This window comes from Phalacrocorax aristotelis, chromosome 15 (assembly GCF_949628215.1).
Source record: "Phalacrocorax aristotelis chromosome 15, bGulAri2.1, whole genome shotgun sequence".
NCBI lineage: Eukaryota > Metazoa > Chordata > Aves > Suliformes > Phalacrocoracidae > Phalacrocorax > Phalacrocorax aristotelis.
Genome location: NC_134290.1, coordinates 10,550,783 through 10,566,604, shown reverse-complemented (window position 1 = coordinate 10,566,604; position 15,822 = coordinate 10,550,783). Strand labels below are relative to the sequence as shown.

Here is a 15,822-nt window from a genome sequence, read left to right as displayed (position 1 = left end):
TCGATCAGAAATTCTGAATGTTTGCAACAGCTCATACAGTAAATGGACTCCAACTTTCATCTTCCCAAATACTTAAACTGGCTCTTTTCAGGACACTGCCATGTAAATTACAGCTCTATCACCAGCTCCTTAATAGTTGCCAGATTCTTTGCAGTCCTTTGAAAATGAACACACAATAAAAAGATATGAGCTGAGACTGACCACAAGTTTCATGTCTGCAGATTCCTACGTGCTTTTTTTGGTCTTTTCAGCAATCTAATGGAAACCAATTCTGTGTCTTCAAGGCAAGATGATGTGGTTTTAGAGTTCCCCTGAGTGGTAACAACAGAGTTGACACAGCTTTACAGAAGGCAAATGCCAGGGCATCTCTGCAACTCAGCTTTACCATTGGCCCCAGGTAAGAAAGGGAAGGGAGGGATTTTCCCTTTGCATATCATTTGCCTAATCAATCTCAAACACAATCGTCCCAATCTGAAAAGAGGCTGGAAACAGTGACACACACCTGTGCAATCCGTCAATTACCCAAAAAACGTGTTACTTATATGAGGTTTGGATGAGGAAGACGGAGGGCTGGGAAGAGATTCAGCAGCTTGGATAGGAGAGGGAAAATGGTACTGTCTTGGGCTGTTAACATCACAGCATGCTTGCTCTGTTCAGACACTGCTTCACGCCAGCCCAAGCCTATCTTAATTTAATACATGAAAACAACCTGTGCCTCCCCAGTTTGGCAAAGGTAGGATTTGGGGTGAAGGAGATCTCCTTTGCTTACTCTGTGTGTTTTGCCAGTATCCCCCAAATCCCTGAAATGTCAAGAGAAAGCACAACGGAGAGGAACGTAATCTCAAAGAGAAATGCAATATTTTTTAAAACATCCTCACAGCAGCAATCGTAATAAAAATACAAACCTGAGGTTTGTAAAAATCTAGCAATAAAACCACAGACATCTTTACAACTCCCAGATACACAGTGCTCCCCGGCAGCAAGCACAAAAACCCTCCCAGATGCAAGAAGCAAAACTATAACTGGGGAACAGGCTTAATTGTTTTACAGCCTGCAAAAAAAAAAAGGCCACACATGACACCAATTCACAGGTCATTACCAATCACCATCAGGGAAGATAAAACAAAATCCCTTCATTTTTCCTCATCTAGAGACCATGGAGCAGCTGTGTTGTACGGAGGTGGAATGCTACACTTATAGGCAAGTACGTGTCTTAGGTTCATAAAGCAAGCTCAGATCTTTGTGCTGTTTCCTGTTTCATTTAAAACCCTTTTCTTTGCAAGCCAGACTATAGGTGTCTGTACTTCCCTAGCTAACAGTGTGTTCTGTTCCATGGGAATAGAGATCATCTCTCTTAAAACGTAAGGCAGGCCCTCGAGCAATGTAGCTTAGCTTCCCAGTGTGCTCCAACAAGTTAGTTAATGTTTCCATGCCTTGAATCTCCCATTGGCAGAAGGAATTCTGTATTTTTCCTGCCCTTTGTCCAACAAGGTTTAAAGCTCTTCATGTGGGCACTGCTTATTATGAGGAAGACATGGAGGACTGTGGCAGCAGAGTTGTATGCAAGGTGATCAGACTCACCTGAGTATTGAGCAGGATTATAAATCACAGAGCACAATTGGTGGAGGACGTTCCCGACCGCCTGCAATCATTTCGCCTAATACTTTCTTACATACTTGACTCCACTCTTAGGTACAGCCAGGATTTGGAATTGCCTACCTCTTTGCCTGTATTGCTGGGGGAGGCAGGCATCAGCTTGCAGAGATGATGGTACTGATTCAGCTATTGACAACTGCAGTGACTTGTCTTTTCCTCTGTCTGCCATAGAAATGAACCCATGTGGTAGCAATGACGGGAAATTACTGAGAGAGGGGAAAAAAAATTAATGTAAGCCAGGCCAAAAAGTCCAGAGTAAACACAGCCTCAGCCTAGTACCGTGCAACTGTCAAGTCACATTGCAGTAGGTTTCTTGATGCTGATAATGTAACGATTCTTTGGCCCAAGGGTACATCTCCCACTGCCAATCTGCTTCTCCAAAGGCGTTTTATCACTGACCTGAAAGGAAGCAATCATGGCTTGAGTATAAATGTATGTGACGAGAGCTAATGCATGGTAATAGCTACAGCACATCTAGCTGGTCTGACAAAACAGACAAGGTTCTGTACGTGTGTTTTGCCCCCTGAACATAGAGGTCGCTGGCCTTTTTCCTGATGATCTCTGATAGAATACAGTAGGCAGAGCCTGGGCATACGTTTATAATGCTGTCAATGATTACTTGTGTACTTAGATGAGGGTGGCTTTTTTTTTGTAAAAGCCTTAAAATACAAAAGAAAATGCAGATGTCGCAGGTCTTCTTTTGCACTAGAAAAAATGTTTGTTCTTCTCCTCTTATTTCTAGGCTATTCACAACTTGTCCGTTGTCCATTGTGGACTGATTGTTTAAGTTTAGCTGCCTAGTTGAAGAGCTTTTTGAAAGTTGCTCTGGGCCTTAATCATATTCTTTCTGATTATAACAGGAACTGTTACTCCTCAGGTTCCTGGGGAATGCCCATGATATAATTGAAAAGTGGGAACTGCTTTCCTTGTCCTTGTTAGGATATGTTCAGTCACAGAATCCTGGCTAACATCCATCTCATGAATTAATGCTGAAAAATAATGGATTTTCTGAGTCTGGTTGGTAAAGTGGAGATAAGGGAGCTGACTGCATAAGGAGCTGATGCCTTCTCCCAGCCAGCAATTGTAGCAATGTTTTAAATTAGGGAATAGGTCAATTCACTTGGACATTTAATGGATGAGATAAGGGCAGCTTGCACTAAATTAGCCTTTTGGGCAATCTATGATATCAGGGGTGCAAAATCGTTCTGGCTGCCTGCTGCTGCGGGGAGCTGCCTGCCTGCACTTCCAGAGCAAGGCCTGGCAGATCTATTTGCAGATGATGTTCTCTTGTACTAAAGGCAACCACTGATGCTCCAGAGCATCCCACTATAAAGCAAACAACCACTAAGGCAATGCAGGCCACTGTGCCACCTTTGGGAGACGGCTGACCATGCTCCGCTCAGCACTGTTTCATTAGTGGTAAGCCACGCTGCAGCAGAGTTACAAGAAGGATCTCTGTGTTGTGCCTCCCCCCATGTGCGGACACACATGTGCAGCTCACGCAGCTCATTCCCACCTTCTGCTCCTCCTGCCCCATACATCAGGCCAGATTAGGCTTCTCCTGGATCCTGACCTGCTTTCTCCCATTCTGGTCCTCAATAGATGTCTGAGCCTCAGTTCCAGCACTTGTCATCAGATGTTACTTGTTCTGCAGCAGGAGGCTTCCTCTTGCACCAGGAAACCCACTGGCCTAAGTGTTGTGCAAACAAAGGAAAAACAATAACTAAAACCAGTCCCTGCCTTAAGGAGCTGACAGCATTTCCCTCATTTCTCCCAGCTTCTGTAAATAAATCCTTAGTAATGTCACTGTTCTTCAGAAGACAATAAAAGGAACTGTCATCACTCCCTGACACTGACTGTTCCTGCCATTCACTAAGCTTTCCCCTCCCTCTCCCATGCAGGGAGAAGTTGATTAAAAATTAGATCTCCTCTGATGACTGCTAATTATCTTAGAAGCTGTTGGTAAGATGCTGCGAAGGGACCAAAGACAGCGCTCAAGAACAGCCCTGCGGGAGGAATGCTGGCTTGGCTGGTGTCACTGAGCAGAACTAGGCCTTGGGGGTTTTAACTAATGCTTCTTCAATAGGATGTCTGATAGCAAAGGTACTAAATAAGGATTAGGATAGAAATGTTTCTATATACACACATACTTCTGTACATTTGGTTCTGATTTTTTAAATCTTCCGTTTCGGAACAGGGAGGGATCACATCACCCTTCAGGTTTTGACATTTTGATCGAATTTCATCCTGGCTCTTGTTCCCTACTCTGCCCCAAGCTCTGGGAAAGACTTTCCTAATACCCTTCCCCTTGTCCTACCCCCAGCGCACCGCCGTCAAGAGCGGAGGACTCGTGTGACAACCTGTGGGCTGCCCGCTTACAAGGAGAGGCATCTGCTCCAGCACAGCCTCCTTCCCGATGGGGTGAATGTGAAGCTAATCCCAGATTCTTATCTCAGCCACACTGATCTAATTAATAGTAACTCTTTTGGCTTCATAGGGTAGAGGGTGTCTGGATTTATATCTGCATTACCAGAAACAAAGCCTGGCCAGCTGTGCATGTTGATATTACAGATGCACAGCAAAGAGAAACAACAGCGACACAGGAGAGGTGATGAACCTTTTCTGCTTCCAGCTCTGCAGCCTGCTGCTGTCTCCCATCCCTGTAATTTGTGCTCTTTAAAAAACAAAGCAAGCAAAAGAAAATAAGGGGAGAGAGAGAGGCACCTTAAAAGCTAAGAGCCAGCAAGAGTGGGAAGATGCACTGCCTCTAATGCCCTGGAAAATCTCTGTCCTGGCTCCTAGTAGAGCCTGGAGAGCAAACACAAGACTAGAGAAGCAGGGAGTTGGGACCAGATCACCTGAGACAAAACACAGGACAGGACCACTCCTGCCCTAACCTCTCCCTAATATTCTCCTGCACTCATGTCCCGTTAACTAATTAGCACGGGCTTTTTAAAGTATGCATGGCCCCTCCACTAAGTACACACCAGCTTCCACTCATCCTCTTACCTGGTCCCACTCTCTCTGTCCCCAGACAGAATGGTAATGGAGACAAGAGCCCAGAGCTGGTGCTGGCAGGCAGGTGCTGCTCCTGCTGCTGTCAGCGCTGCTGGGAGCCCTCCTTCCTCCCCAGGCATTGCACTGTCTGACCAGGCTTTGCAGCCACTTGATTTATTTCTATATATAAACTTTGGAGATGCTTCGTGCAAGCAACATGGCACATTTCCAATGCAGCTAGGCCAGCCTGTGGAGGGCATGCAGGGCTACATGGCAGGGGATCAGAGCAACTCTTCAGCTGGTCCTGAGACAGACTGGCCAACCTGAAACGCCCTGCTTAGCACCAAGGCCTGTACAGCTGCAATCCGTACAGATGATTGCATCCTGGCAAATCCCAGCAAATCCACCCGTGCAAGCAGCTCCCTGCTCTGCAGAGTTTGGCCATATGGCTGAAGAGTAAGTCACGAAGGGACAGAGGTCTTTGAAACGAAGTCCACGACTCGGAGGTCCTCAAATGTGGAGTCTACTTGCTAGATTTTCTGCCTGATCCTGTCAAATCATGGGAGTCAAGAAATCTGGTTTTTATCTCAGTATCCCCATGGATTTTCTGTCTGACCCTGGGGTGGTCGCTTAGAACCAGTCTCTGAAAGGATGCCTGCAGTTTTCACAGAAAGTTGTAGCTGTAGGAAGGACTGATAATTACACTAGAGGTACAACCCACAGGCAACGTAGGGCCTTAAGGACTGCTGCACGTCATAACATAGCTTTTTATGATCCCTGATTTTGGTGGAGCATAAGCAATGTGAGATTTTACTGTAAGATACTCATATCTCAGAGCCCTGCATTTGCACTTTGAAAGATTGGAGATTTGAATTTCTGGAGAAAAACCCCTTGGCCATCTCCAAAGTTCAGGAGTTGTGGTTGGGGCCAGAGCTTTCTCCGGCCCAACTCTGCAAAGAGGAGGGACTGAGCTATAATTAACCATATTACACAGCACCCTCCTTTTCAGGATTTTTAAAGAGCTTTGCAGATATTAATGACACATAATTACCATGCTCACGGCACCCTGCAAGGCAAAGATATTCCCATTTTCATGAACATGAAGAAACTGGAGCAGCTCTGCGGGCCACTCACCTGGTGAGGGATAGCAGATGCTGCTGCTGAAACAGAGCAGCCTTTTAAAGGACGACAAATTGGGGTGACATTTGCAGGCTGAAACGTCACAGAACCAAAAACTTCAGAGAAACCAGGGGGATATGGAAAAAATGCTTAGGGACGATTTCAGTTTTATTTCTGAACGAATGTATTTTCATCCCTTTGTTTCCAACACGTTTTCCTTACATGGGTTACAGGGGTCTATTTCTGTTGTATGAATGTCATATCTTGAGGCCCGTTAATAAAAAGCACTTTCTTTCCAGCACAGCTGGGGGGTTTCCTTCATCTGCGTTAGGTTATTAGGGACCCATACTGAATTTAACATCCTTCTGTCTTTCCTGCCAGGATGATTCAAATGGCAAATGCATTTCTTTTTTGGCACAGGTCCCAACTGAGTCAGCTTATCAGACTAGTTCGTCACCTAACGGGATCCTAAATTAAGAGTCCACATTTTATATAAAAAGCTGGATGGATCTGAGGTAAAATGGAAGGGAAAGCGTGAACAGGAGAGGGCTTGTTCTCTGGGTCCCTGCCTGCCTGACATTGTAAACCAGTATTTGGGTTCAGCCTTGCTTCGCGCAGCTGCTGCTGTGCAGAGATGCCCCGGAGGAGGGATTCACGGGGCGTGGGGAGCCACCGCTGCCAGCGCCGCTGGGTGCGAGGCTGGGGAGGTGCCCTGGGGACGCGGCTCATGGCCACCCCATGCTGCCGGGACACAGCAGCCTGCTCCCTCTGCGGCAGGGCCTTTCGCCATCGCTGCTGGTACATTTCAGTCTCCTCCTGTAGCAGCCTTTTCTGTTCTAAATGCCCATGCGAAACTGGTCGTCTTTGGATTTAGCTTTAACGAAGATCTAATAAGCTTTCTTAAAAATATTTCTGTCTGGGCTATGTTGCACTTCATTTTCCCCGGCTTTAGGAGCCGCAAGGTGCAAAGTACGTGTAGATCCGTTCTCCATTTCCTCATGCACAACAGAAGCACATTGTGGGTCCACCAGCTTGCAGCTTATTGCTGAATTCTATATTGGTTAAGGCCTGAAAGAGTTATCTGTGTTTGGTATAATACTTCTTTCTCCTTAGAAAAATGTTATCCCTAACTTCTAGAAACTATAACTGGCTTTTTCTGTTGGCTGCTTTAAAAAAATCAAGTTCTGTCTCTTAATTTTGAAGTCCCTTATAATGAAGTATCTTCTTTCCATTACAAACACAGAAAAGACACTGTGCAAATCTGCATGCAAAATAAATCTCATTAGGCTTTTCCTATGTGTGCCTTTCACAGGGGCCACGTCCTGCTCGTGGGCAGATCCCCCGATGGCCCCAACCTTCCTGCACTCGTTAGCTGTGTGGGAGTTTCTGCGCGTGCCTGCCAGTGCACACACTGTTCAGCTGAACTTGTGTGCACCTGCCAGAAATACAATCGCATGCCAGTTATCATGCCACGTGGCGTAATCTTCCACACGGTTTTATGCAAAAAATACAGATGCGCAGGGAATATCTGACCACATACGGCTGCACATCCAGGACCTACACGGCTGGTGTGCAGTTTAAGGTCGCATGCATATATTCATGCAGAAATTACACTGCAGAGCCAAGGTGCAGAAATGGACAGGCTGCAGAAATGCCACCCCTAGCAGCTTCCTCCACCGGGGCCCTGAAGCAGCTGCGGACTTGATGATCTTAGAGGTCCTTCACAACCTTGATGATTCTATGACTCCATTAGTGAGGTGGGGGTCGGTCTCTCCTCCCAAGTTACTAGTGATAGGATGAGAGGACGAGAGGAAACAGCCTCAAGCTGCACCAGGGGAGGTTTAGACTGGATATCAGGGAAAATGTCTTCCCTGCAAGAGCGGTCAGGCCCTGGCACAGGCTGCCCAGAGAGGTGGGGGAGTCGCCATCCCTGGGGGTGTTCAAAAAACGTGTAGACGTGGCCCTTTGTGACATGGTTTAGGAGGCCTGGTGGTGATGGGCCGACAGTTGATGATCGTAGAGGAATTCTCCAACGTTTATTTCAGGGGGCTTGCAGGGAAATCCATGCACACGTCGCCATGAGCTATTTGGGCACACAGACACGTGCTGACATATTGCCAACAGAACAAAAATCCCGCAACTCTGGGGAACCTCCTGTTTTTTACCCCGCATCTGCACGTGCACGTTGTCCCGGTTCTCTGGAGCACGCGCAACTTCTGGTCACGAACACGCTTCCAGGCCCTCCCTCCGCTTCGTTCACACAGTGCGCGCGCGTGCACACCGCTCCACGTGCACACGCGCACGCACTGCTCCAAGCGCGCGGCCGCACGCGCTAGTTGCGTGCGCGATGCCCCCACGCTGCTGCACCTGCAGCCCCACGCACGCACGACTCCCCGCGTATACACGCAGGCGCGCGCCGCCAGGTGAGCGCACGCGCTCTCCGCTGCCCAGCACGCGCCCCCCCATGGGCGGGGCTAAGGGCCGCGGCCGGTGACAGCACTGACCCCCCCCCCCCGTTGCCGTAGCGACGGGCCGGGCTGCCGCAGCCGCACCTGCGCCTGCGCCGCCGCCCCCGGTCCGTCCGTCTGTCCCCCCCCAGCCCCGCCGCCGGTAAGTGCCGGCCCCGCGGGGCGCCGCTCGGCTCCCTCGGGCTGGTGGCGGGGGGCGATGAGCGCCGGCCGCGAGGGGTGGGCGGCCCGGTGAGGCGGCGGGAGGGAGCCGCTGAGCAGGTGAGGGACCGGCTGAGGGGCGGGGGGTTGCGGCACCCCGGTGCCTCCGCCCTGGGCCCGCTGAGGGGCCGGTAGCGGCACCATGACCCCCTGGGGCTGGGCGCGGAGCGGGTTGGTGGCGGCGCCGCTCCGTGAAGGGGTCGAGGCCGCTCCCGCCTCGCCCCGGCCGCCCTTCTGCGACCCCGCCGGGGGGATCCTGCGCGCCCAGCGCGGCGTCGTGAGGCGGGTCCCCTGTGTGTGTGTGTGTGTGTGTGTGTGTCCCCCAGAGGCGGGGCTGCGGGGCGCCCCGCCGCCCTCTCGCCGCGGTAGGGGGGGTGGTCGCGGCCCTGCGGCCGGCGCCCCTGGAGGAGCAGCGCCCCGGGGGAGAAGGAGCTCGGGGCGGGGACGGCGCACCCCGGGCCGGCCGGTCCTACTGGCGCCGGACCAAAGCGCCTCCTTTTCTCTCTTCAGAGCGTAAAAGGCCCTTTTTCTGGTCACTAGAGCATCAGAGGAGAAAAGGGGTTGCCCTGCAGCTCACTTCGCCCCTTATCTTTCCAGTTCTGCTGGCTCAGGGGCAAGGACGTGCCTTTTTTTCTGGCCGCCGATGTATCCTGGCCCGGGAGGGAGCGCTCGGCCCATCCAGCTCCCTCCCGGCCTCGCCCTCCGCACAGCCCGGAGGTGCTTCACTGGAGCTGCTGGCTCCCACCCGCACCCACCGGGGCAGGCGTTACCTTGCATCCTTCTTCACCCTTCACGGTCTCCTTTTGTATGGTACATTTTTCACTTTAGACAGTGACAACAGTGTCGTTTCCATGGGTAACACGGGGCCTGCAAGGAGAAGAGGGATGGGTGGTGTACATTTTGGAGTGGGTAGGGAGTAGTCTTCATTTGAGAGGAGATTTTTCCTTCAGAGGAGAATGCCTGTCGCTTGTGGATATGGCAGCAAAGAAGTGCAGGGCATCCTCCGACATGGGGATTCTTCCAGCCTCGCAGATGCTCCGTTTCCCTACGCAGGACATGGGGTGGGACAGCAGGGAGGAAGGAGGGGCCCTTCCCACCGCCGACAGGGTGGTGTGGGTTTGAGTTTGCCTTATTCAACTGTGTAAAGCTGAGACAGTGGAGGTAAATAAAAACACGAAGGCTGAGGCAGCCCTGAGGGTGGAATTGGCCGTTTTGATCTGCATTGCAGGTGCATAAGAAGCATCCAGGGTGCTTGTTGGCTTTGCCTAGATGGTAAGATGCTTAAGCTTAAAAAGCTTCATTGTTGCATTTGCAATATAAATTATGCTGCTTAATTAAAAAAAAATTAAAGGCAAATGTAAATATAGCACATTTTTCCATAAAACTTGCTTATTAGTGAATGTAATTCTGTAGTGCTTTATTACCACTGAGCCTCTGGGAGAGGCCAGACTAAATAGAGACACTTATGGTTTTAAAACACACACTGCTTTTTCATTTGACTATATACAGCAAGTGCTTTATAAACAGATAATGGCAGACTTGTAATATTATTACTTTTTTTCAAGCTTTCAGTTGTACTGAAGTTCCAGCAGTCATTTTTAGTGAAACAACAAAGATCAGGAGGTCATAACAGAGGAAAGTATCAGCTGCTTAAGTAGTAAAAAAAAAATATTGGCTGAACTGACGCATATATTCATCCTATTACCGTACTTGTGCTTAGTGTATCTTTAAAATTTCCTCCCCCATCCCCTTAGAAAAGATGGTCTCATGACCGATCCAAATGCTGTCTGTAGTTTTCAGTCCAGTAGTTGTTGCAAACTCTAAAATAGCAATATTATTTTATGCCTTAAAGTTGTTTCCTTCACTTTAGATTTCAGATATAATTGCATACTTCGAGGGCTTTTAAATTATTTTTTTAAAATGCATTTTGTCATTGGAGTTACAAAAATCAAACTGTTCCTCTGTGTGGCCTAATTCAAGAGGCTGTAGGTATTAAGGACAAAATATTTGTTCGTCCAGATCTACTATGTTAGTCAATCCTTTAACCAGCAGAAGGCAGGAGGAAAACTCCCCAGTGCTATTATTCCTGAATGTGGACCATAAAGTAAAATATTTCTTGGACATTATGAACAGTATAATAGAGGGAATACAGCTGAAATAAATCAGTTTGACACAGTAGCACACTCTCATTCTAGGTGTCTCAGTACTTTTCTATGGCTTAAAAAAACCAGTGTTTTAAAGTAGCAAAACTTCAAGGGGTTGCTTCTATGTCCTCAGGATTCACAATGTATTGCAATACTTGTATTAACAGAATACTATTATGTAGTTCATCTCTTTACTCATGTTTAACCTCATTTTTCATAGTAAAGATTAAAAAAATGTAGCAAATTGTAGTTTACTTTGTACAGAGAGCAGCTACCTTCGTCTTTCTGAAACCTATTGTAATGCTTAAGAATTTTTTTTTTGCAGACAAGTGACACTTTCTGTGTGTATCTGTGTATGTCATTGTGTCTGTTAATTACTAACAGTGGTGGGTTTTGATGAGAAGTGATTTACTGAAAAATCAGCATGTCAGATAACTTGATGATGCTCTAGGGGAAGTAGTCAAGTGTGTTCTGACTAGACGAGGGCATAGCTTTTCCTACAGTTGGTTTAAAAAGCAAAGCCACAGATGAAGAAAGGAAAGATCTAAGGATTTTGGTGTTGAAAAAAAGATAGTTGCATGAAAGGTCTCTGGTTTGGCTTTCAGCAGCCTCTTTCCTGCTGCAGCACACAATAAAACCTTGTGTAGCTGAGAAACATTGAAAAGCATAGACATAAGTCTGGGTGCCTTATTGCAGCTTCCACACTGTTGTTATTGAGATGAATATGCTCCATAAGCTAATACTGTGTAACCATAACCGGTATTGTCAGAACAGTCTCTGGCAGAGCTTGTCCTGACCCTGAGAACAATGGTACAGGGTGCCGCTGCCCAGAGCCGGGTGGAGTTGAAGCCAGGAGGGTGCCCTTTGTTCAGGCAGAAGTCTTATCGCTAGAGCTCTGGTTTCCTTTGCATCTGCAGCATGCCAAAACAAACTCTCCTTTCTTCGTACTAATCTGATGTGATACCTGAACGAGCAAATGAAGATGTGTTTAGTAGAGCCAAGTTTGAGTGTTAGCTGCCCAGTTGCTACCTGCTGTACCTCGCCTCTGATTCCTTCACTTGCCTGATGAGACCTGGTACCCTCTATATATCAGGCTGTAGTATTTTCAATGGATGTGTGACTGATTAGTCTCTGTGTTCTTCTTGAAGTGACATAAAATTTGTCTTCCTCTAGACAAAGATGTCCAGCAGTGTGATAATGGGTGTTAGTCAGTGTCTCCATGTGCTCAGTGAGTAATTTTGTCTAATAATGTTTTACAGTTATCTACCAGCTCATTTCTTCTGGTGATGTTAAAGAACATGGTACTATAAATGGGAGCAATACATATTCTTACTACTAGAAGTTAGAGGCTTGACAAAATATTGCTGACAACAGTGTCCTTGGAGTGTATCAGAACTTCTGCAAGCTGTTTGTTTGGGGGGTGTTAAATAATCCTAGGAAAAAACCTTTTATTAGGATAGCTGTTTCTTTCTTGCTGTTGAGGAGCATGTTTACTCTCATTTCACTCCTAGAAAAAACTTTGATTTGTACTTAAAATGTTGGTCTTTATTTAGGTGAGAGACAGGATTTAAGGTCAATGTTATTAAAAGAACCACCACTTGACTGAAAACTGTGAGGCTTCTCCCAAAACAGAATGATACCTGCCTTGAGAAGGGCTAAAAATATGCCAGGGAACAGTAGCTTCATGTAATCTGAGTCAGTGCCCAGAGGGAGGGCACAAAAGGTGCAGCGTAATGCATCTCTGTGGAGTAGAGGTGTCGCGCTTAGGAAGTGCCCATCTGTGGGGAAAAATTCGTGTGAATTATGTCATTAGCAGCAGGTTTCCTCTGTAATAGAGGTGCGTGTGCTTGTTTGCTTCCCATTCCTTGTGAAAGCTTCGTTTAAGCTGTGTACATTTTTATTGTCTCAATTTGAGATACCTGGGTTATGTAAGTAAGAGCATAAAGCACCACTGTTTGAAATACTTTCTTGGCATCCTGTTTACCTTATATTAAAAAAATCTTGCTTAAGGACGTAGACATAGGTCATCACCACCATTATACTTCCTTCATCGGGAGCTCTTAAAACCTCTACTGTCGTGAAGTGGAGGCCAGTTTTTGCATGCTTGATTGTAGTTGCTGTTCTAAAACAATAAAATCGATGGCTTATGAAACAGCATCACAGAATGCATTAGAGAGAAACATACTCCTCAGCCTGTTAAACTTGCCTGAAAAACAGTTGTGCTATTCTGTAGAGTTGCTGTTACAATAGCTGTTCTCTGTAAGTGGATCTCTTCTAGGAGGACAGATTTAGTTAGCTTGCTGTAAGGCTTTGTAAGGCTTCAGTGCCTTTTGATGTCTTTCACAAATATTCCAGGTAAACTCTGAAAATCATCATTTCTGCTGTTCTTGCGGTAGGGTCTCAAGCTCAGGTGAGTGCCTGGAGCTGGCACTGCTGCAGGAAGCAGTTCTGCCTCTACCACCCCCCTGCCCTCGTTACTGATTTTTTTTTTTTTAATTATTTTTTTCCCCACCTTTCCCGCCAGCCGCACAGGTGCCTGCAGCATGCATGGTGAGCCCATCACCTGAAAAATAGCCAGTGGAAAAACAGGGGGGTTTGGCCGCTGGACCGGTTCCCTGACCTGGTTCACTGAATGACCAGGAAGGTGATTTCAAAGCATTTCAGAAACACAACAGTAAATTCTTACTCAATATATGCAAGTGGAAGGAGTGAGACAAAGTCACGGCTAGACTGGATAGCTAAATAAGTGCGTGCCTGTGTGGTGGCAGTTAGTTTTCTTGTTATGGGGGGAAGAAATGCCCAGCGAAGTCACATATGTGAAACCAGCGTAGTAGGTCGGGTTTTTTTGCTTTGTGTTTCATTAAGCCTTCAGAACTGGAAAAATTTTAAAAATCACACAAGTTTTCTTTGAATTCTTGCACAATTCTCATGTTACTGATCATGGAGAATAAAATCAAAAGAGATTGTGACGTGTTTATAAGTGAATATTTGATACCTGAAAAAAACCACAAACTTGACTTTTTCTATGGTGTAGTATTATTTCTAAGTACAAATTTGGAGTTAATATATCCTTGTACAAAAACCTCCCACAGCCACCTACTAGCTTAAGTCCTGATTCAGCTGTAGCCGAAGCTGGAGAACTTTCTTAATGACTTTGAAAGAAATAGGGTCAGGTGCATTTTTATGTGTAACATTGACATTGTGTTCATCTGGGGGAGCTGAATATTAATTTCCTTTTCATTCCTCTTCTGCTAAAAGAAACTGGCCTTAGATGAAAGACTAACGTGTCTCTGCCATATTATAACTGACTTCTTGTGACTGGGGTGCAGCCTGTCTTCTGTGGCTTGATGGAGGTTATATTCAAATAACAGACTACTTTATCCTCGGAATGAGGGATAAAATAGGCCACGCATCAGGAGTGTGTGCTGGAAAGCAGACAGGAACCAACCTGTTCTTCTAAATTACGATGTAGCCTTACTCCAGAGGGCTTTCATTGTCATCTTAAAAAAGTAAAAATTATATGGACTTCATCATTGTTAAAGGGGTTCTTTTGAGGTAATAGGTGTTATTTGGATGATACCTTTTTTGTTTCCCTAAAGCAAATTATACCCAAATCGGGTCATTTTCATTGGCTATTTCTTCTTGACAGCTGTACAGCTGTAGTATTGGATATCCTGCTGTCGGTCAAAATAATTGTATCTGTATAAAATGCCAGTGCAGGACCATTTGATTTGATTCTCTAATAGTCTCTGTCATGGTAGTGATCTTAACATCTGACTACAAGTAATCTTCTTCCATTGTGGCAGCTCTGGGGTTGTGTGGTCTCAAGGACGGAGAAAACTCCACGTGAATTATGCCCGCCAGACCTCATGACTTCAGGTAGACAGTCGGGCACGTACACTGTCAGCAATTTCTGTGCAAAGTACAAGCTCATTCATTTAGAGCTTCTAGGAGAATTAAATCATTGCTACCAGGAGTGTGTCCACTTCATTATTCTTCCTACTGCCATAGAAATTGCTGCTGGAGTAACAAAAAATTATTTTCTTACTAAAGTACTAAAACCTGTGCTTCCTCATGGACATTCAGGTATTAACTCTTTGTAAAGAGTCTGCAGAATCTCTGATCAGAAAATGAAGGGAAAGTCAGGCAGAGAAACAACTGAGTAAAACAGAGTCAAAATGCAGTAGAAATAGAAAAGGAGCTAAGAAAGCATAATCATATCCTTCCTCTGGGAAGAGAGTGGCACGTTTCCTTTTTCCCCATCATGTCTCCAGGAAAGAACTACTAATTTGGCTTGACTTAAAGCACGCAAACTAAAAGAATATGAAAACAAGTTATTGGGACAACAATTACATGTAAGTATTGTTACACCTGAGCACAGAAGGCAGAGGAAGAGAGGGATAGAGTTGTTGTCGGATGTCCCCCTTAGTGCTAAGGGAGCACTGGAGAAGGGGAAGGACACTCCAAAGGCCTCGCATGTAGCCTGAAAAGCATGACTGCAAGAAATATTGAACTGGTTAAAGTAATTTAGTCTAATGCACAGATGAGTGGGGGGGCGAACATAAATCTGGAACTGTGCAATTGGCTGTTATTAAACTGTGTTATTGGCCCATCTACATTAGCAGAAGTATAATGGTATCAGGGTGGGGGGCTTAAAGCAAATGTCCAAGCAGAAAGATAGTAAAGCCCTCAAGTTGGTTGTGGAGATGGCAGGGTTTCATTTATTATGACCTTTGAAATAAGCTGAACAAACACTTTTGGGATGGCATATGTCTCTGGAGATGGAGAGCTGATCTAAGCAAAGAACAGCTAAGTGTCTGTCAGTTGGGCATTTTATCATTGGAGCTACGTTATTTTAAAATGTTTGGTCAGCTCAGTGACAGTCTTTAAAATGGGGACTGCCTAAAACTGTGAAGGTTCTTCCGAGAAGACTCCTGTGTCCCTAATTAGCTCTTGAAATTTTGTATAGCATACCAAAAGCATCTTGACAGTTTTGTCGCATTTTTAGGGCGCACCAGCTAGATACCAGCTGAGAGGAAGATGCCTACCTGCCCATACGTGTTTCAAGAAGATTTGGATGTGTGTTGGCAGGGAGCTAAAGCAGCATCTCAGGTGATAGTTACCCCATCCATGTAAAAGGATGTTATTCTGTTTTGTCTAGTGGATACCAAACAGGAACGAAAATGTTGAATAACTAATGGAGGCTTGGGCTTTGTTCCAGGAGCTTCCTTTGGACT

The 15,822-nt window shown here is 46.2% G+C and overlaps 1 protein-coding gene across 6 annotated transcripts in view; it reads left to right on the top strand.

Moving 5' to 3' along the window:
- Positions 1-15,822, top strand: part of CCDC92 (coiled-coil domain containing 92) — a 139,594-nt gene that overhangs the window by 111,498 nt on the left and 12,274 nt on the right. The window contains exon 1 of one of the 6 annotated variants that reach the window (XM_075110351.1): positions 299-397. The exons of 1 other annotated variant lie outside the window; for it this stretch is intronic. The gene's annotated coding sequence lies outside the window, so the exon portion shown is untranslated. Of the gene's footprint in view, positions 1-298; positions 398-8,110; positions 8,196-8,247; positions 8,502-14,873; positions 14,941-15,822 lie in introns of those variants that run through there. 4 more of the 6 variants (XM_075110350.1, XM_075110349.1, XM_075110348.1 and 1 more) reach the window with 4 other exon arrangements.